The sequence below is a fragment of the Ovis canadensis genome, chromosome 6, assembly GCF_042477335.2.
Source record: "Ovis canadensis isolate MfBH-ARS-UI-01 breed Bighorn chromosome 6, ARS-UI_OviCan_v2, whole genome shotgun sequence".
NCBI lineage: Eukaryota > Metazoa > Chordata > Mammalia > Artiodactyla > Bovidae > Ovis > Ovis canadensis.
Window position 1 is genome coordinate 53,242,773 of NC_091250.1, and position 22,766 is coordinate 53,265,538.

The 22,766-nt window shown below is 39.8% G+C and overlaps 1 long non-coding RNA gene and 1 pseudogene across 1 annotated transcript in view; one reads left to right on the forward strand and one right to left on the reverse strand.

Annotated features, from left to right (window-relative positions):
• The window catches only part of LOC138442425 (uncharacterized), a 239,803-nt gene that overhangs the window by 199,565 nt on the left and 17,472 nt on the right, over positions 1–22,766 (forward strand). The gene's annotated exons all lie outside the window — the stretch shown is intronic.
• LOC138442894 (triosephosphate isomerase pseudogene) lies at positions 2,305–3,481 on the reverse strand (annotated as a pseudogene).

The following is a 22,766-nucleotide window of genomic DNA, read 5'->3' on the forward strand; positions in this document are numbered from 1 at the left end:
AAGTGCATTTTCAGTAATATATTTTCAACATCTGCTTAAAATCCTCCATGACTCTAGGATCCTCAGGATAAACTTTAAACTTCTCAGAGTTGCATAGAAAACACTTTGTGATTGATTTTTACAAATGACTCCAGTCCTGCTCCTTTAATTTCCTGTCTCACACTAAGCTCAAGCCATGCTAAAGTATTTCATTTCCTTCCTTTTTACCACGTCTCTTTCTCTAGGCTCTGACACATGCTGTCTTTGTCTGTCTAACTCTGACCGGTCATTCAGGGCTCAGTTCTGAAGTCACATCCTTTAGGAAACCTGTCCTGGTTCCTAGCCTCACTTTGGTTAGGTTGGCATCCCTTCTATGTTTCCAAAGCACTCCTGTGATAGTAATGACCCTTCTCTATCAGGGCTGGTTGCTTATCTCTCATGACCTCTGAATAGGTTAGGTATTTTTGAGAACAGGATCAAGGTCTTATTTACCATTATATCTCCAACCAGTCATCACAGTGCCTGATGTAGGACATTTATTTAATAAATATTCTTGAAATAATGGCTGACTAACTAAGAATGAAGACTGAAAGGCCATCTATCACAGTGTTTCTCAACCTATTTTTTCCATTATTGTCCAATAATAAGAAAAAATTAATCTAATATATCTCCCTGATTGTGTGTGCTCAGTCGCTTCAGCAAAGACTCACCCAGGCATCAAACCCAGGTCTCCTGCATCTCCTTCACTGCAGGCAGATTCCTTACCACTGAGCCACCAGGGAAGCCCATCTTCCTAAAGAGAGAAATTAAATACTAAGGAATCATAGAATTGAACTTTGAAAGGCTGTGGACCATTGTAATATCTAAGAGAATGGGGAAGGGAACCGATAATGATTTCCAGAGCGCTGTCATGTCTATACCTATTTATATCAGCCATAGTAAGGAAAGAACACTCTTTTCTATATGTGAACAGACTGAAGGATTATTTTGATCTCACTTTTTAGTTAATAATTTTCTTATACCTTCTTTGTGTTTTGAGCTGGAGGCAAATTTTTACTTACCAATGATAAGGTTTTGTGCTATTACTTGATTATTCAATTACTTCGTGAAAAACCTGAATGTTTACTTTGTGAAATTCAAACACCTAGTATATTTATCAGCACATTCTTCAGTGGAAATACCAAAATACTAGAAATACCAAATATGAAAACACCAAAATACGAGAAATGTGTTCTCAGAAATCATCATTTCAGGGATTGCACAATTGACAAATATAGTCTTAGTTACTAGCTAGGGTTATATTTTTGGTATTCCTTAGGTTTTCCACTGACTTGGACCTTCTGAAATGACCTGCAATAATGACAGTTTGTGATTCCACATAAAACAAATCACTGCCAGTCTTTAGTTGTGGTCTTGTGTTGTAATTTTGTATGATATGGCTCATTCTGTTGCATCAGCCGTAAAGGTTACAACACAGCTGAGGCCAGCTGTTCACATAGTGGACATTTACTGGATTTAGTTTGGTATGTTCTGCTTGAATGTGTCCAGTGTAGATTCCTCGGGATACCCATGGTCCAATGCATTCCAAGCAAGTTTCTCCATTTTGGAAGAGTAATCTTTACGTGTATGTCTCATTTTCTTCCAGCTGATTTTTTATCCTCGTATCTGGGCTTTCATCTAGATCCTCTGCCCTAAAATTTTTTTTAGTTTTAGGGTTTTTTCTTTTCCTTTTGGTATTTTCTAGTTAATTCACTGTTTTTCTCTGCTCCCAAATAACTCTCTGTGTTGCTGTCATGGTACTACACCTATAGAAAGAGCTTCTTAGATATAGGGTGACAAACTGAATGACTGATTTTCTCATGCTCATTACTATGGACAAAGTCTTCCTACTATAACAGGATTTGGTATGCAAGTTCTTCCTGCTCTTAATCCTATGCACTGCTCTAAGGAATAGATTAGCAGTTATTTTAATTAATTTTATTCCTTTATTATTACTATTATTTTGCTGCATCAGGTCTTAATTGCAGCATGTGGGCTCTTCTCTGTAGCAAGTGGGCTTCTCTCTAGTTGTGGCCTACGGGCTTAGTTGCCCAGTGGCATGTGGGATCTTAGTTCTCTGATCAGGATTTGAACCATTTCCTGCATTAAAAGGCAGATTCTTAACCACTAGACTGCCAGGGAAGTCCCACAAAATATTAGTTATCTAGATTCAAAATTTTAATGCTCAAGAAAAACATTTCTTAAAGACGTTTTATTTATTTATTTATTTATTTTTTCAGTGCCAGGCATTTATTCCCCCACACGCAGGACTGCTCAGACCACAGGCATTGGCACCGTGGGAGGGAGCAGCGCCCTGGCCTCAGCTGAGGACAGGGCTTTCTCTCAGCCCTTGGCCTCATGGCGGGAGACGGGACAGGACCGGTTCTCTCCCGTCTTCACTGGGGACTAAGGGGACGCACGAGCAAACCACCCTCCCACCTCTCAGCTAAGAAGGAGCCACCTTGGTGACAGGTTTAGTTCCAACGGGTACAGTAAGTGGAGGCGGGATGGTTCTGGTCCCAACCACGACAAGGTAAGGTGTAGACGGTAAAGGAAGAGGAGCTTTGGATTCGGCCACGAGAGGGGTCAGGCAACGCCACGAGAAGCGTGTGTGGAGGTCGGGGGTCAGTACAGTTACTGGGCTTCTGAGCTACCTAGTCCCTGGCTCGGCAGGAAGGGTAGCGGAGATGGACAGGGTTTATTGTTTGGCATTGATGATGTCGAGGAACTCAGGCTTGAGGGAAGCACCGCCCACAAGGAAGCCATCCACATCAGGCTGGCTTGCCAGCTCCTTGCAGGTTGCCCCCGTCCCAGAACCCCCATAAGTGATGCGGGCGCTCTGAGCCACTGCATCAGAGACGTTGGACTTAAGCCATCCCCGGAGCTTTTCGTGTACTTCCTGGGCCTGTTGGGGTGTCGCCATCTTGCCAGTACCAAGGCCCACACAGGCTCATAGGCCAAGACAACCTTGCTCCAATACTTTGCGTTATCTGTGATGACCTTGGTTTGCTCGAAAATGACCTTCTCAGTGATGCCAGCTTCCCTCTCATCTAACTTCTCCCCAGTGCAGGCAATCACTCCAAGTCCCTCTGCCAGGGGCTACTTTCTGCCCAATCAGCTCATCTGACTCCCCAAAGACATGCCTTCTCTCGGAGTGCCCCAGGACTACCCACGTGGCTCCAAGATCTTTGATCATGCCAGGGCTGATCTCCCCCGTAAAGGCCCCGTTGACCACTTTGTAACAGTTCTGTGCAGCCACAGCAGTCTTGGGATCCAGCTTCTGCTGGGCGAAGTCACTGTAGGTGGTAAGGGGTGCGCAAACCACCGCGGTGTTGGCCGGCACCTTGGCCGCATTCAGAGTGTTGATGAGTTCCCGTAGATTGTTCTTCCTCCCGTTCATCTTCCAGTTCCCTCCAACGAAGAACTTCCTGGAGGGCACCATGGCTGAGGAGCAGGCACGCTGAAGGTCAGGAGCAGCCTCTTAAAGATATGTTAAACTCAAGATGGATATCTGTATCTTGTATTCTCCAGGCACAGCCATGCTCAGAGGCAAAGGATAAGATGACATGTCTCTCCTCAACATTTAAAATCTAAAAAAAATTAAACAACTTATAATAAAATCAGATGGAATAAAGTAATGACAAGTTTACTAAATAATAGGCCAAGTCAGAAATAAAATCAATCAGATTAAGCAAGAAATTCAACAACTCTGGAAAACATGATCTTCTGTCACTGACATCACTGTCACCATCAAAAATGTTGAAATGCCTCTTCCACCTGATATATGACAAAGTCTCTCTTTTGAAAGAATAACCTTTATATGCAAAAAAGGTGAGGGTTTTGGCATTTTTACATACAGGTATCTAAAAGCCTAGAAATAATTATTCTTTGGTAGAAATATAAAATTAAACAACTTCTCCAAAAGGCTAAGTTCAATATTCCCAATAGTAAAAGGAAAATAGTATGGGATGGTGGACTGGAGAGCCGATTAAATTCAAGTTTTTGTGATATAAATCCACCAAGTTAGAAAATCTTTTAAAATACATGGAACTTATTTTTCTTGAAATCTGATGAGCTGGCATCAGGAGATGATGTCCTCCCTTAGTCTTGTGGCTTTACACGTAGGGTGGGGGTCAAGGGATTTGCCTACAATTTCAGGCTGATTCAAAACCAGAGTCAAGTCCTCCTTGTAATTATGTTTTCCTGTAATAGCTCAAGAGCTCCTACTCCACATTCAAGTTCATATTTTATTAAGGTAAATTGGTAGAGCCTTTCCTTCTGTTGGTGTTACTGTGTCAGTGAGAAGCCGCCACCCATGAGAGACCAGGAATGGTCTCTGTGGTAGAAGAAGTGTTGGCCACCATGGGAGACAGAAGTTCCCCAGGGGTTTGGGTATTTTAAGTTTGGTGGTAGATTCTGTTCAGGAATGGACGGGGGGTGCCTCACGAAAGAACATATTATTTGAGAACAACCAAATCTAAAGGGCTGCAAAGGAGGAAGCAGAGTGTATCAAATGAAGCATTGGATTGTAAAGGACCTCTGTCCAGTTCAGGGGCCCATGGAGAAGATACAAGCATAATACCAATGAGAGCTGGAGTAGCAGGAGTGGGGGTAGGAGGTGGGAACAAAGATAGTGGCAGGAAAAGATAGATCTAATAGAGAAACTAAACACTTTACTGTGCCTAATCATAAGAAAGGCACAGAAATTCAGAACTTCACAAAGCTCTTTCATGACACTGGTGGGAAAATCTTTTTTGTTTCATTTGTTTCCTAGAATAAAATTCATATTTCAAGAGAGAATTTGATGAACGTAATCTAGACACTTGTCCTAGAGAAGGCAATGGCACCCCACTCCAGTACTCTTGCCTGGAAAATCCCATGGATGGGGGAGCCTGGTAGGTTGCAGTCCGTGGGGTCACTAGAAGTTGGACACAACTGAGCGACTTCACTTTCACACATTGGAGAAGGAAATGGCAACCCACTCCAGTGTTCTTGCTTGGAGAATCCCAGGGATGGGGGAGCCTGGTGGGCTGCTGTCTATGGGGTCACACAGAGTCGGACACAACTGAAGTGACTTAGCAGCAGCAGCAGACACTTGTCCAAAAATTTGAAGGAAGAGTATAATTTTCTAAAACACACTGTTGCTAAGCAATAATATTCCATACACTCAAAGTCTATAGACCTCTTTGTCCACTTAATGACCACAAAGGTACCCATGGAGGGAGGAGCCTCTTAATTTCAGTTTTTTCATGAGGTCCAAATTGATATAGATAAGTCAGTAGTAATAGAAGCCGTTTTTTTCTCTTGGTAAGTCTGTGATGTTGTAAGCCATAGACTTTCCAAAATTCTTATCCATCCATCCATCAGTTCATCTATCCATCATTTTCAATACCTGCTAGGTACTAGGCGCAATGACAAATGAATACTAGGGATACAAAAATATCCCAATAACAAGATACAAAATTATCCCAATAAAATTAAAATTGTCCATAATTTCTTTGTGAAGAGTCTAAGGTAAGCTCACTCATGGCATTTTGATATCTGTCTTCTAAGATGACAAAAGAAGCCATCAGACAAAGCCTTTTATATTTTTGCATTTGACTTTTTTTTCTTTCTCAAAGAACAGATAGCAAACTTAACAAAACTAAAGAAAAAAAAAACACATTCTCAGGAAACTTTTTAAAGATTCCCATGTGGGTAAGTGTAAACTTAGTTGAAGTGAGAGATTTTTTTCATTGTTTTAAATATATGAAAAATACTTAATCAGCTCCAAAATACATGAATTAATTTCATCTCCAGAGGATTGGAAATCAATTTGCCTGCCTCTTACTACAGGGTTTCTTCTATTTCATTTTCACATTCACATTATTCTTTAGAACCATAGCAAAGTTATAGGCTCTACAAATGGAATTACATTTTTAGCAAGCACACTAAGGAAGAAACTTGAGGACCCACTTGAAACTTTCAAACACCTTTATGTATATGGAGAACAGTAGTTACTGTAGTATCCAGCTGTAAAAACAACCATGGTGCTATTTTCAGCTTAACTCTTTAGACGATCTAACTCAGAATCCCTTTTCATTTTCCTTGTTAACTGCACCATGCTTTGGCCAGTGGTCCTGTGATTGTGTCCATGTAAGGCAGAGTTGATGCAGTAAGTTAAGCATACTTGCTAGAATAAACCTAATATTTGTTTCAAAGCTGTTAAGGCTTAAAATAGATTCAGACTCCAGTTCAACCTTAGGGCCTTTAACAAATTTGGTATTTAAAAAAATTAAAGTATAAATACAAATAGTAAACTACATAGATCTTAAGTGAACAGTTCGTTAGGTTTTGATAATTGTTTATATCCAGGTCAACACAGAGCATTTGCCTTACTCTAAAAGTTCTCTCATATTCTTTCCTACTCTGTTCCCTTTGTCTGACAGTCAACCATAAGTCTGCTTTTCATCCCATAGATAAGTTTTTTTATCTCTCTTTTTAAAAAATGTTTATTTATTTGTCTGCACCAGGACTTAGCTGTGGCATGTAGGATTTTTAGTTGTGGCCTGTAGGTTTTTTTAGTTGTGGCATGTGGGATCTAGTTCCCTGACCAGAGATTGAGCCCAAGTCTCCTGCATTGGGATCATGGAGTCTTAGCCATTGGACCACCAGGGAAGTCCCTGCTATCTCTTGAAGTTTATAGAAATGAAATTGTACAGTAAGTCTTCTTTCATGTCTGACTTCTTCCATTGAGCATCATACTTTTTATATCCATTCAGTTTGATCATGTATCAGTAGTTCACTGTTTTTATTGATGAGTAATATTGCATTATATAAATATACCACAATTTGATTATTCATACTCTAGTTAATGGAGTATGAAATGTTTCCAATTTTCCATTTTTTTCTGGCATGAAAAAAGCTACAGTAAACATTAATGTACCTATCTTTCTATGGATATATGACATACTTAGTTTTAAATTTAAGTTATAATGACATCAGAGCATTGATACTTAAGCTTTAATTAAGTGGCTACCTTGAGTGTTCATTGGAAGGACTGATGTTGAAGCTGAAACTCAAATACTTTGGCCACCTGATGTGAAGAGCTGACTCATTGGAAAAGACCCTGATGCTGGGAGGGAGTGAGGGCAGGAAGAGAAGGGGACGACAGAGGATGAGATGGCTGGATGGCATCACAGACTCGATGGACATGAGTTTGAGTGAACTCCAGGAGTTGGTGATGGACAGGGAGGCCTGCCGTGCTGTGATTCATGGGGTCGCAAAGAGTTGGACATGACTGAGTGACTGAACTGAACTGAACCTTGAGAAAATCAGAGTATAAAAGAGATGGAAAAGGGCCAGCACAATGCATTTAGTAGGTCTATAACCAGGGACAGGGAGGGGAACACCAGGACACACCAAGGCCTCCACACTGCACTGCTCTCACATCGGCTCTGAGCACTTCACCCCCACTGCCCTGGGAGCTGCATGGGAAAGTAGACATTGGTTAGAGTTATACATGAAAAGACAAACTTAGAGACAAATATACTTGGGTTAAGTTCTGGCTCTGTAACTTAAGACAAACTGATTGACCACTTTGAGCCTCAGTCATTCTCATCTTTAAGATGATAAAAAAATTCCTAGTGTGATAGGTAAAAAACTAGTTAAAGTCACAGCAAATTTAATTTGTACAAAATATAATCAGATAGCATAATTTATGTATCATAATGAGACAAGATTCTTTACCATCTGAGCCACCGGGGAAGCCCCTATGAGACAAAATATGTTAAGACTGTAATTTGAATTCCAGCTCATACACTGGGATGATTTAAATTAAAACATTTTTGGGGAATTCCCTGGTAGTCCAGTGGTTAGGACTCTACACTTCCGCTGCAAGGGGCACTGATTCTGTCCCTGGTCAGGGAACTAGGATTGCTCAAGCTGTGTGGCAAGGCCAAAAATACTTTTAGTTCTTGAATGTTGACTAGGCTTGTGGTGATCATTTCACAATATATACAAATATCAAATCATTATGTTGTACATGTGAAACTAATATAATGTTGTATATGAATTATACCTCAATACAAAAAGGGAAAGTTTTGTTTTCATCAGGTGATTCTCTGGTTGAACTTACATAGGGCAAATTGATGCAATAAATTCCACATACTTTGGTGGATAAACCCCCTAATGTTAGCAGCTTAATAAATAAAATGCCATTTAGGGATCCTTCCCTTAAACTTTGCAAAATGTTCACTGTTGGTATTCTCTATCATTAAAATTAATTGCAAAGGGATATCTGTTAATGAAATTTCACATACTTCATCTTTGAAAATGTCTTTCCATGCAGATAGATCCAGCCAAATACTGATATCAGTCCATAAACATGTGATTTTAGTTGAGCATATTCATTACCAGGAAGACATGGATAGAATTCTGTTAAGTTTGTCTCTTGATATTTGCCTTTTATCCTGTCATTACATTGCAAATTAATCACCTTCAATCGAAATTAAATGGCAACTCCTCAATGTTATTAGTTAAATGAATTTTTGTTGTTAAATAAGTTTTACAATATGAAAATTTTGTTCATACCTCCATGGAAGCCTGAAAATGCTGCTGGAACTACAGTTTGAACTTGGAAAAATATATCTGCTGCAAATTTTTGTAAGAATGGAGAATTCAGTTCTTGTTTGAATGTTTGACAGCCTAGGAAATATAAAAAGCGTTGCAGATATAACCAAGAATTTCTAACCCCTATTATAGTGATTATTTTATAATATATGCAAATGTCAAATCATTGTGTAATATACTTGAATTAACATAACATCATACAACAACTGTATTTCAATTAAAAAATACTTATTGGTCCATAATAAGTACATTTTCATTTACTTAGGTGATAATTGGAATTTTGTATTGAATGTAGTAAAATACAATACTATTCTCAGCTTAACTAATATTTGCATTTCATTACTTTAAACTGCAACACAATTTGATGCATGACTCCCTGAAACATTTTCTCATATATTATTTTGTTATAATAATTCTTTATTATGTTCTATAGTCTGGTGGAATTCATTGCTTTTTCTATTGTTTTCCTGACTCCTGTACCCTTTTTTTTCAGTATCCATTACCTCCTGATTTGGGCTTTTCTATTAAGTGTTTTGGAAACCAAAATGGGCTAGAGAGCATTACTTTTGTCATTAAAATATTGTGTCACCAATTTTTACTATTGTCATTTTTAAATAATGTTGTAAAAGTCAATAGCAAATTTATATTGTTGACATTTGGCCACCTCATGCGAAGAGTTGACTCATTGGAAAAGACTCTGATGCTGGGAAGGATTGGGGGCAGTAGGAGAAGGGGACGACCGAGGATGAGATGGCTGGATGGCATCATTGACTCGATGGACGTGAGTCTGAGTGAACTCCAGGAGATGGTGATGGACAGGGAGGCCTGGCGTGCTGCGATTCATAGGGTCACAAAGAGTCGGACACGACTGAGCGACTGAACTGAACTGAACTGAACTGAACTAACATAACTGTTCATCTTTTATTAGAATTAAGAGTCATTTTAGCTTCTCAGCCTGTTTCTATATTTTTTAAATGAATCATTCATTTATTTATTTTTTGGCTGCACTGTGCCTTCATTGCTGCGCACAGGCTTTCTCCAGTTACAGTGAGTGGGAGCTATTCCTCTTTGTTGGGTGCTTGGGCTTCTGTTTGTGGTGGTTTCTCTTGTTGTGGAGCACAACCACCAGGTGCATGGGCTGCAGAGGTTGTGGCTGGAGGACTCAGAAACTGCAGCTTGTGGGATCGAGAGTGCTGGTTCAGTAGTTGTGGCTCACGAGTTGAGTTGCTCCATGTCATGTGGGATCTTCCTGGACCAGGGATCAAATCCTTGTCCCCTGCATTGGCAGGCTGATTCTTATCCACTCCTACCAGGGAATTCCTTCAGTTTCCATATTTTTAATACGAGGATCATAACACCTATTTTAAAGTCCTTATGAGCAATAAGATAGTGCATATGGAATGTCTGCTATTGTGAGTCTTCAATATAGTTCATGTCTTGGATGGTTAGGATTAAAGTTAGGGATAGAGTTAGGATTCAGTTCAGTTCAGTTCAGTTCATTCGCTCAGTTGTGTCCGACTCTTTGGGACCCCATGAACTGCAGCGCTCCAGGCCTCCCTGTCCATCACCAACTCCTGGAGTTCACTCAGACTCACGTCCATCGAGTCTGTGATGCCATCCAGCCATCTCATCCTCTGTTGTCCCCTTCTCCTCCTGCCCCCAACCCCTCCCAGCATCAGAGTCTTTTCCAATTCGTCAGCTCTTCACATGAGGTGGCCAAAGTACTGGCGTTTCAGCTTTAGCATCATTCTTTCCAAAGAATACCCAGCACCAATCTCCTTTAGAATGGACTGGTTGGATCTCCTTGCAGTCCAGGGGACTCTCAAGAGTCTTCTCCAATACCACAGTTCAAAAGCATCAATTCTTCGGCACTCAGCCCTCTTCACAATCCAACTCTCACATCCATACATGACTACTGGAAAAACCATAGCCTTGACTAGACAGACCTTTGTTGGCAAAGTAATGTCTCTGCTTTTCAATATGCTATCTAGATTGGTCATAACTTTCTGTGAAAAGAAGAAAACCAAAAAGCAAAGGAGAAAAGGAAAGATATAAGCATCTGAATGCAGAGTTCCAAGGACAGCAAGAAGAGATAAGAAAGCCTTCCTCAGCGATCAATGCAAAGATATAGAGGAAAACAACAGAATGGGAAAGACTAGAGATCTCCTCAGGAAAATTAGAGATACCAAGGGAACATTTCATGTAAAGATGGGCTCGATAAAGGACAGAAATCATATGGATCTAACAGAAGCAGAAGATATTAAGAAGAGGTGGCAAGAATACACAGAAGAACTGTACAAAAAAGATCTTCACAACCAAGATAATCACGATGGTGTGACCACTCACCTAGAGCCAGACATCCTGTGATGTGAAGTCAAGTGGGCCTTAGAAAGCATCACTATGAACAAAGCTAGTGGAGGTGATGGAATTCCAGTTGAGCTATTTCAAATCCTAAAAGATGATGTTGGCACTCAATATGTCAGCAAATTTGGAAAATTCAGCAGTGGCCACAGGACTAGAAAAGGTCAGTTTTCATTCCAATCCCAAAGAAAGGCAACACCAAAGAATGCTCAAACTACCGCACAATTGCACTCATCTCACACGCTAGTAAAGTAATGCTCAAAATTCTCCAAGCCAGGCTTCAGCAATACATGAACCGTGAACTTCCTGATGCTCAAGCTGGTTTTAGAAAAGGCAGAGGAACCAGAGATCAAATTGCCAACATCTGCTGGATCATCAAAAAAGCAAGAGAGTTAGGATTACATAAACGTAATATTAAACATTCCTTTTAGGGAACCCTCCTAGACTGTTGGTGGGAATGCAAACTAGTACAGCCACTATGGAGAACAGTGTGGAGATTCCTTTAAAAATTGCAAATAGAACTACCTTATGACCCAGCAATCCCACTGCTGGGCATACACACCGAGGAAACCAGAATTGAAAGAGACACATGTACCCCAATGTTCATCGCAGCACTGTTTATAATAGCCAGGACATGGAAACAACCTAGATGTCCATCAGCAGATGAATGGATAAGAAAGCTGTGGTACATATACACAATGGAGTATTACTCAGCCGTTAAAAAGAATTCATTTGAATCAGTTCTGATGAGATGGATGAAACTGGAGCCGATTATACAGAGTGAAGTAAGCCAGAAAGAAAAACACCAATACAGTATACTAACACATATATATGGAATTTAGGAAGATGGCAATGACGACCCTGTATGCAAGACAGGGAAAGAGACACAGATGTGTATAACGGACCTTTGGACTCAGAGGGAGAGGGAGAGGGTGGGATGATTTGGGAGAATGACATTCTAACATGTATACTATCATGTAAGAATTGAATCGCCAGTCTATGTCTGACGCAGGATGCAGCATGCTTGGGGCTGGTGCATGGGGATGACCCAGAGAGATGTTATGGGGAGGGAGGTGGGAGTGGGGTTCATATTTGGGAACGCATGTAAGAATTAAAGATATTAAAATTTAAAAAATAAAAAACTAAAATTAAAAAAAATAAAATAAAATAAAAGAAGGCCAAAAAAAAAATAAACATTCCTTTTATAATTTTTGCATACATATATTCCTTTTACCTTGAAACATCTCATAAAATTTATTGTTCATATGATAGTTCACTTTCATCATACTCTAGAGAAACACAGATGTATAGTTTCCTAAAACTCATATGTATGAATGTAAAGTGTCCTTAATATATGCATGTGTATGTGTGTGTATCTAAATATAATATGTTGTACATATATTTAAAACAACTTTTCTTCTACTGTTTTATTATATCTATAAATATGTTGCCTTTTCACTAATTAAACATTTTAGTGAGAAAATTAGGGAGGAAAATGAAAAAATATCAGCCACTATTCCTTGAGGCATATCATTCACAGACCATAGAAAAAGAACAAACAACTTGTGGACCACTGTAGCCAGAAACCATCCATTAGCAAACCAATGCATTTCAAATGCAGAGGGTCACAGGATGACCTGCCGACTCCAAGGATCTCAAGGGTGACACCCCATACAGCAATATTTTCTTGGGTGGCATCTTGTTAACTCATGAACCACAAAGTTTCATGCTTAAAATGTGGTTGAAAATTTAAGCAGAAACCTGTAAATGAGTAGCTTAGTGTCTTAAAACCATATCTTTAGCCAAATGAAGGTGTGGCCCCATGATGTTTCTCTTTAGATTCCTGAACTTTGAAGAGCAAAGAGTTAGATCATTTTTAGCCATTTCTTACATGTATGTAGAGGCTTCTTTCTGCATATTTTATCCCCCAAATATTATTTTCATAGCTTGGTGAAAACAGAGTCACCTTTTATATTTGCCACGTTTGAACTGAAGACTGTGGTGGTGGTTTTAATAACTTAAGAGTATTCACATGTTTCCACCCTGGAGTTATTCTAAAGAGAAACCACAGTTCCAGAAATAAGCAAAGCAAACAAAACAGAAAACTAATGTGATGTCTTTTAGATTGCAGGTAGTAAGGTTCCTGGTAAAACAATGTTTGGCTCTGCAAATATATTTTCCCCTGCTTTTAAGACGAAAATATAATTAGATATTTCTGCTCAGCTTTATTTTGGGGTCCTCTGAATGTCAATGGCAGGTCAAAGGGTCCTGAATAGAATGAGTCTTGGAGAACTGGAAGAGTCTTGCCTGCTTGCCTGCTTTCCTGGTCTCAGGAGTGACATTCTGTTGGCCTTTTCTCCTGGTCCTCCTTTGAATCTTGGTGAAAACAAGATTTCCTTCTCTGGGGCTTCCCCTTTTCTGATTTCTTGTCCTTTCTGAAGACCAAAGACTCTAGAGCTTCTTGCTGTTACCACGCCTTTCTGAAGATTAATAAAGAATGAGCTATTTATTCATTTGTTTATTCATTCACCAAGTATCTAGAGATCATCTACTATGAATGTGGTCATAGGATGCTAGGCTAGGCATTCAAGAGTATAAAAAGAAATGAAGAATACCATCTGTAGTCCAGTGAAAAATACTAAATAGAAAATTTATGTTACAATGCAAATCCATAAGTTAGCTGAGAAAGTGATGGTCAACGGAAGCCATATTGTCCAGCAAGGTGAACTTGGGCATGGTCTGTGTGACAGGTGTAAAAACCAAAGTGTCTGGAAAGATAGGTGCTTATTTTGTGAGGCATCATTTGTTTTCAAGAGCCAGTTTTCTCACACTACCTCTAAAGGGGAGTTGTAGAGTTACTCAGCAAAACTGGAATGTGAGGGTCAGCCTTTCTTCTCCCTAACTTGGTCCATGTCTTGCTTTCTATGTGATCTCTCCTCTCCTGTCTGTTCTGCATGATTCTTGGTTTCTGCTCTTCCTTAATCTCAGCTTGGATGTGCTTTGAAAGAACTCAACTCCAATTTCAGCATTGGAAATATGCCTAACGTAGACTCAAGAGTTGTAATGACACCAATTCTATTGTATGACTTTGTGTGACTTCCAGAAGCACCCAAAACCCAGATGTAGAAATGGAGAATCTCGGCAGTAAACTGGATGTAGCACTGGCAGGATATACGATTAATGTGGTAAAAGCAAATGGATGCAAGGACATTACAACTATGGAAAGAAAGAATTTTAACTAATGAAATAAAAACTGTATTAGGAAGTGGAAAGGGACAAAAACTTTAGGAAGAAGAGGAAAGTTCAAGGACCTGGATTGGAGATGTCAACTACAAATTGGTGCTTGCCAAGGGTATTTGCCAGCGACTGAACAACAACAAGAAGGACATTTATTTGCCATCACCTCTACAGAGGTTGGGAGAAGGCAATGGCACCCCACTCCAGTACTCTTGCCTGGAAAATCCCATGAATGGAGGTGCCTAGTAGGCTATAGTCCATGGGGTCGCGAAGAGTCGGACTTGACTGAGCGACTTTACTTTCACTTTTCACTTTCATGCACTGGAGAAGGAAATGGCAACCCACTCCAGTGTTCTTGCCTGGAGAATCCCAGGGACAGAGGAGCCTGGTGGGCTGCCGTCTATGGGGCTTGCACAGAGTCGGACACGACTGAAGCGACTTAGCAGCTACAGAGGTTGAATCCTATGCTGCTGCTGCTGTTGACCCTTGACATGCCCCGAAGGGAGTTCAGGGTGGAGAATGAGGCACCTTCTGCTCCAGGAAAACTGGTACAACAGGTCTTTACATAGTTAGATATTTTCAGGAACTAATTGCATGATCCCAATCCTTACATCTCCTCATGTCCAGAAAAGCACTAAATCCCTTCATGATGACATCTCCTCATGACCAGGAGAAAACCTTTTTTAAAACAAGTGATTGCATTGAACTTCCCCTTCACCAAAATCACACCACTTTGGAGAAGTTTCTCAGAGCTATCTGAGGTGCTGCTTTCTGGGCTGCAGTCCTCATTTTGCCCCAAATAAAACTTAACTCACAATTCTCACACTGTGCACCTTTTTTAGTTGACAGAGATACTGGATTAATAAATGATATTTAGTTTTTCATTTGCAGTAGATCTCCCCTCATGATTAATTTACACAAGTTACTTTTTCTTGCAGAAAGAGTTACTGTAGTAAGCGGATGTGTACCAAAGACTATTCCAGGGAAATCATCTGTGTTTGAGACAATAGAGTAGAGTGGGAGTTAGGAAGTGTTACAATAGCTATTGCAGTGCCTGTGTGGGAGCAGATGATTTTATTTTAAGTTAATGCAGTGGTGGGAGGGGAAAATATCCAGTTGGCTTGGAGGTGAGTACCACTGAAGGTACTATTCTAAAAGGAGACTTTCCCTTTTCTTGGACTATTTAAGAATGGTGAACTAGGACTTTGAGTTTTAACCTAGTGGGTAGAAAAGAGCTTATAAATTAAAATATGAATTCTAGTCTGATATAAGATAGCCGAGGAGCCTATATAGCAGGAAGATGTCGACTCTGAGCATACGTTTCCACAGCTGCTGAGGGGAGTTTATTCCTTAGTAGAGTAAGAATGTGGTAAGTTTTGTTTATTTGTTTGTTTATTTGGCCGCACCACACAGCATGTAGGATTTTAATTTTCCAACCAGGGATTGAATCTACAGCCCCTGCAGTGGAAGTACAGAGTCTAAACCACTGAACTTCCAGGGAAGTCCCAGAATGTGGTCATTTTTGAGCAAGCATCATTGGCTGTAGGTATGAGTTCTTTTTCTGACACGCAAGCGTACTTGCGCATGCGCGCGCGCACACACACACGCACACACACACACATATGCGCACACACACACACACACACACACACACACACACACACACACCCTCTGAAGTCTGTACTTATTCCCATAGGTCTTTTTAGATATATGATCATCAGATGTGCTCAGTTGCTTCAGTCATGCCCAACTCTTTGCAGCCCCATGGACTGAAGCCCACCAGACTCATCCGTCCATGGAATCTTCCAGGCAAGAGTGCTGGAGTGCATTGCCATTTCCTCCTCGAGGGGATCTTCCTGACCCAGGAATTGAACCTGTGTCTCTTGCGTCTCTTGCACTGACAGGCAGTATCATCAGGAGCGCCAGGATATAAGTCTTGAACTAGAGTATTCAAGGGCCAGGAGGCCTGCTCCTGGGTTTGGGGAAATTTGATACAGCATGGATTTTCAGAAAAAGATGGTTGAGGAGTTTATATCTCAGAAGGACACAGTCTCCTGGAATACTGAGGACCTACCAGCTGAATATATAAACATTGCAGACATGACTGCATCTCTTTTAGCCTACAGTTTGTGTCAATGAGGGTAGGCTGTATCTTTGGAAAATTCAAAAATTGGATTTCAAAGGTAACCTAGGAATATAATTAAAGTAGATGATCTCACACCTGTCTCCACGTGTTTAGAATAAGCTTCAAAGTGGCTGTGACTCTTGAGCTAAGCTCAGAAATAGCATGTAGAATATATTTGTCTGTAACATTCTTTATGCTTTTTTAAAGTTAAGGTGAAGTTTATTTTTTTATTTTATTTTATTTTATTTTATTATTTTTTTTTAAATTTTAAAATCTTTAATTCTTACATGCATTCCCAAATATGAACCCCCCTCCCACCTCCCTCCCCATAACATCTTTCTGGGTCATCCCCATGCACCAGCCCCAAGCATGCTGCATCCTGCGTCAGACATAGACTGGCGATTCAATTCACATGATAGTATACATGTTAGAATGGCATTCTTCCAAATCATCCCACCCTCTCCCTCTCCCTCTGAGTCCAAAAGTCCATTATACACATCTGTGTCTCTTTCCCTGTCTTGCATACAGGGTCGTCATTGCCATCTACCTAAATTCCATATATATGTGTTAGTATACTGTATTGGTGTTTTTCTTTCTGGCTTACTTCACTCTGTATAATTGGCTCCAGTTTCATCCATCTCAACAGAACTGATTCAAATGAATTCTTTTTAACGGCTGAGTAATACTCCATTGTGTATATGTACCACAGCTTTCTTATCCATTCATCTGCTGATGGACATCTAGGTTGTTTCCATGTCCTGGCTATTATAAACAGTGCTGCGATGAACATTAAGGTGAAGTTTATAATACATAAAACTAACCATTAAAATTTGACAATTCAATAGCATCTCATGTATTCACAATATTGTGTACCCATAACCTTTATGTATTTCCAAAATATTTTCATCGCCACTGAAGGAAACCTGACACCATTAAGCACTTCATAGCTTTTCTGCATTCATACTATTTTCACCTTCCTAAAGGTGTTCCCATCTCCTGGTCCTGTGTGGAAATTCAAACCAGTTTATGCTGGAAATGAAAAATCTGAAAAAGGAAATGACACTGAAGGAAGGCTAGGGCTGGGGCCAGGAGCTGGATTTAATTTCATGCTCTGCCTTCAGTTAGAATTTTTCTTGGAAAACCTGCATGCTGGCCATAGGCTCTGGTCCTCTGTTTTAAAAAATTTTTATTTTCTGTATGTGGGAATAATTTTACATGAATGCATAATGCAGATTGTATTATAAGTGCTGGTTATTTTAAGTTCAGTCTTGTTTTTTGCATTTTTGGTTCTCATTTTTCCCTTCTATCACACTAACCTGCTCCTTTCCCACATAAACCATGTTCCCATTCATAACAACTTAGTGTGTATCCTTATACTTCTTCATCATGCTTATAGAATCCTGTGGTTGTGGTTTAGTCACTAAGGTATGTCTGACTCTTGCGACCCCATGGACTGTGGCCTACCAGGTTCTGTCTGTGGGATGTCCCAGGCAAGAATACCAGAGTAAGTTGCCTTCTTCAGGGGATCCTCCCAACCCAGGGATTGAACCTGGATCTATTAATTGCAGGCAGTCTCCTGCATTTCAGGTGGATTCTTTACCAAGTGAGCCACCAGGGAAGCCCATAGCATCCTATGTATGTTATTTGCTCAGTTGTGTCTGACTCTTCGTGACCCCTTATACTGTAGCCCACCAGGCTCCTCTGTCCATGGGATTTCCCAGGCAAGAATACTGGAGTGGATTCCAATTTTCAATATAGATTTTCAATTTTCTTGCTATGGACAACTTAATCTTTCCCGTATCTGTGACTATGAGTGATTTCTCATTCTTAATGTCATGTATATTTTACCCTCAATTTTTCTAAATTATGCTCATCTGAGAGTGGATTAGCTATCTCATTTGTTTTAAAGAACCAATACTTTGCATGTATACTTCTTGTTTCTATTTAGTGTTTTATTATGCTTTATTTGGGCTTCCCCTGTGGCTCAGCTGGTAAAGAATCTGCCTGTAATGAGGGAGACCTAGGTTTGATCCCTGGGTTGGGAAGATCCCCTGGAGAAGGGAAAGGCTACCCAGTTCAGTATTCTAGACTGGAGAATTCCAGGGACTGTATAGTCCACGGGGTCACAAAGAGTCGGACATGACTTAACAACTTTCACTATGCTTTATCTGTTTCATCTTTTTATTTAAATAATTCCATCTGCCCAATAACGTTGGATTATTTTATGCTTCTTTTTCTAATTTCTTAACATGAGTACTTTGCTCCTTTTTTTGGTTTTTCATCTTTAAAAATGAAGTCAATCATAGCTATGGATTTTCATCTTAGTTCCATCGGTTTTCAGAATAAGAATTCCTCTTCATTGCTTTCTTGATATAACTTCAGTTTGATTTCCTGTTTAGTTGAAGAATTTCCCAAGGTAATGATTCTTTATATTCACATCATTACATTTTTGGTAATTTTTTTCATTATTTATTTCTAATTTTATTAGATTATGCTAATCAACTGTATTTCTTTTTCTTTGGCATGGTTTTGGTCACTGACTCCTGTGCTATGTTATGAACCTCCACTGATGGTTCTTCAGGCACTCTGTCTACCAGATCTTATCCCTTCAATCTATTTGGCACCTCCACTGTATAATCATAGATTTGATTTAGGTCATACCTAACTGGCCTAGTGGTTTTCCTACTTTGTTCAATTTAAGCCTGAATTTTGCAATATGAAGTTCATGATCTGAACCACAGTCAGCTCAGGTCTAGTTTTTACTGATCATATAGAGCTTCTACATTTTTGGCTGCAAAGAATATAATCAATCTGAAATCAGTGTTGACCATTTGGTGATGTCCATGTGTAAAATCATCTCTTGTGTTGTTGAAAAAGGGTGTTTCCTATGACCAGTATGTTCTCTTGACAAAACTCTATTAGCCTTTACCCTGCTTCATTTTGTACTCCAATGCTAAACTTGCCTGTTACTCCAGGTATCTCTTGGCTTCCTACTGTTGTATTCCAATCCCCTATGATGAAAAGGATACCTTTTGGGGTATTAGTTCTAGAAGGTGCTATAGGTCTACATAGAACCAGTCAACTTCAGCTTTTTCAGCATTACTGGTTGGGGCATACACTTGGATTACTGTGATGTTGAATGGTTTGCTTGGAAATGAACAGACCATTTTGTGTTTTTGAGATTGCACCCAAGGGAGTCTCTTGGACTGCAAGGAGGTCCAACTCCAGTCCATCCTAAAGGAGATCAGTCCTGGGTGTTCATTGGAAGGACTAATGCTAAAGCTGAAACTCCAATATTTTGTCCACCTCATGCAAAGAGTTGACTCATTGGAAAATACCCTGATGCTGGGAGGGATTGGGGGCAGGAGGAGAAGGGGACGACAGAGGATGAGATGGCTGGATGGCATCACCGACTCAATGGACGTGAGTCTGAGTAAACTCCAGGCGTTGGTGATGGACAGGGAGGCCTGGTGTGCTGCAATTCATGGGATCACAAGGAGTCGGACACGACTGAGCGACTGAACTGAACTGAACTGCATTTTGGACTCTTTTGTTGACATGAGGGCTACTCCATTTCTTCTAAGGGATATTTGCCCACAGTAGTAGGCATAATGATCATCTGAATTAAATCCATACATTCTCATGCATTTTAGTTCACTGATTCATAAAATGTCAATGCTCACTCTTGTCATCTCCTGCTTGACTATGTCCAATTTACCTTGATTCATGGACCTAACATTCCAGGTTCCTATGCAATATTGTTCTTTACAGCATTGGACTTTACTTTCACTACCACAACTGAGTGTCATTTTCATTTTGGTCCAGGTACTTCATTCTTTATGGAGTTGTTATTATATCATAATTGTCCTCTGCTTTTCCCCAGTAGCATATTGGACATTTTCTGACCTGGGAGGGTTCATCTTCCAGTGTCATATCTTTTTACCTTTTCATACTGTTCATGGAGTTCTCACAGCAAGAATACTGGAGTGATTTGCCATTTGCTGTCCCAGCAGACCATATTTTGTCAGAACTCTTCACTATGACCCATCCATCTTGGGTGGTCATACATGGCATGGGTCACAGCTTTTCTGAGTTATGCAAGCCCCTTTGCCACAACAAGGCTGTGATCCATGAAGAGGCAAGAAGGTAAATTGGTTGTCAGAGAAGCCCTTACAAATAGCTGAGGAAAGATGAGACATGAAAGGCAAGGGAGAAAGGGAAAGATATATACAACTGAATGCAGAGTTTCGGAGAATAGCAAGGAAAAATAAGAAGGCCTTCTTAAAGGAACAATACAAAAAAATAGAGAAAAACAATAGAATCGGAAAGACTAGAGATCTCTTCAAGAAAATTGGGAATGTTTTTCCAATGCAAGGGAATATTACAAGCAAAGATGGGCATTATAAAGGTCAGAAACAGTAAGGACCTAACAGAAGCAGAAGAGATTAAGAGGTAGCAAGAATACACAGGAGAACTATACAAAAAAGGTCTTAATGACCCAGATAACCACAATGCTATGGTCACTCACCTAAAGCCAGATATCCTGGAGTATGAAGTCAAGTGGGCCTTAGGAAGCATTACTGCAAACAAAGTTAGTAGAAGTGATGGAATTCCAGCTGAGCTATTTCAAATTCTAAAAGATGATGTTGTTAAAGTGCTGCACTCAACATGTCGCCAATTTAGAAAATCAGTAATGGCCCAAGGACTGGAAAAGGTCATTTTTAATTCCAATCCCAAAGAAGGCCAATGCCAAAGAAAGTTCATAATTGTACTACAGTACAGTTATGCTCATTTCACATGCTAATAAGGTTATACTTAAAATCCTTCAAGCTAGGTAGGCTTCAGCAGTATGAACCAAGAACTTCAAGATTACAAATTGGGTTTAGAAAAGGCAGAGGAATTGGGAATCAAATTAACATCTGTTGGATCATAGAGAAAGCAAGGGAACTCCAGAAAATCATCTACTTCTGCTTTGACTACACTAAAGTCTTTGACTGTAGATCACAACAAACTGTGGAAAATTCTTAAAGAGATGGGAATAGCAGACAACCTTAGCTTTCTCCCAAGAAACCATTTGTATTCAGGTCAAGAAGCAACAGTTAGAATGATACATGGAACAATGGGCTGACTCCAAATTGGGAAATGAGTGCAACAAGGCTGTGTATCGTCACCCTGCTTGTTTCACTTATATACAGAATACCATGTGAAATGCTAGGTTGGATGAATCACAAGTTGGAATTAAGATTGCTGGGAGAAATATCAACAACCTCAGATATGCAGATGATACCACTCTAATGGCAGAGAGTGTAGGGGAACTGAAGAGCCTCTTGATAAGGGTGAAAAGGGAGAGTGAAAAGCTGGCTTAAAACTCAAAATTCAAAAAACAAAGATAATGGCATCCAGTCCTATCACTTCATGGCAAATAGAAGGGGAAAAAGTGAAATCAGTGACAGGTTTTATTTTCTTGGGCTCCAAAATAACTGCAGATAGTGACTGCAGTCATGAAATTAAAAGACACTTGCTCCTTGGAAAAAGAGCTATGACAAACCTAAACAGTATTAAAAAGCAAAGACATCACTTTGATGACAAAGGTCTGTACAGTCAAAGCTATGATTTTTCCAGTAGTCATGTATGGATGTGAGAGTTGGACCATAAAGAAGGCTGAGTGCTGAAGAATTGATGCTTTCAAATTGTGGTGCTGGAGAAGACTCTTGAGAGTCCCTTGGGCAGCAAGGAGATCAAACCAGTCAACTCTAAAGGAAATCAACCCTGAATATTCATTGGAAGGACTGTTGCCGAAGTTGAAACTCCAATACTTTGGTCACTTGATGTGACGGGCCACCTCATTGGAAAAGACCCTGCTGCTGGGAAGGATTGAAGGCAAACGGAGAAGAGGGCAGCAGAGGATGAGATGGTTAGGTAGCATCACAAATTCAATGAACATGAATTTGAGGAAACTCTATTAGATAGTGAAGAACAGGGAAGCCTGGCCTGCTGTAGTCCATGGGGTCACAAAGAGTTGGACATGACTTAGCAACTGAAAACAACAACAAATCAAATATAAGGTATAAAATCCCTAAGTTTTAATTTTTTGAAGTTTCTTTGAGTAAGCACACCATTAATTTTTATAAATGTTTCATAGACAAAGAGAAAAATGTGAATCTCTACTATAGGGATACTCAATTTCTCCACATCTTTGTTAATATTTTAGACTATACTGCCATCCTATTTCAGAGACATATAATTAAAGTCTTTAACTATAATCATATTTTTATCACATTTTCCTTGTCTTTTAATACTTGGATATATACATTTTATTTCTATAGTGCATGGTATAATCATGCAGTTCCCTAAATTATGCTTTTAATTGTTAAATAATCTCCCTCTTTATATGATTTGATGTATTGGGATTGGG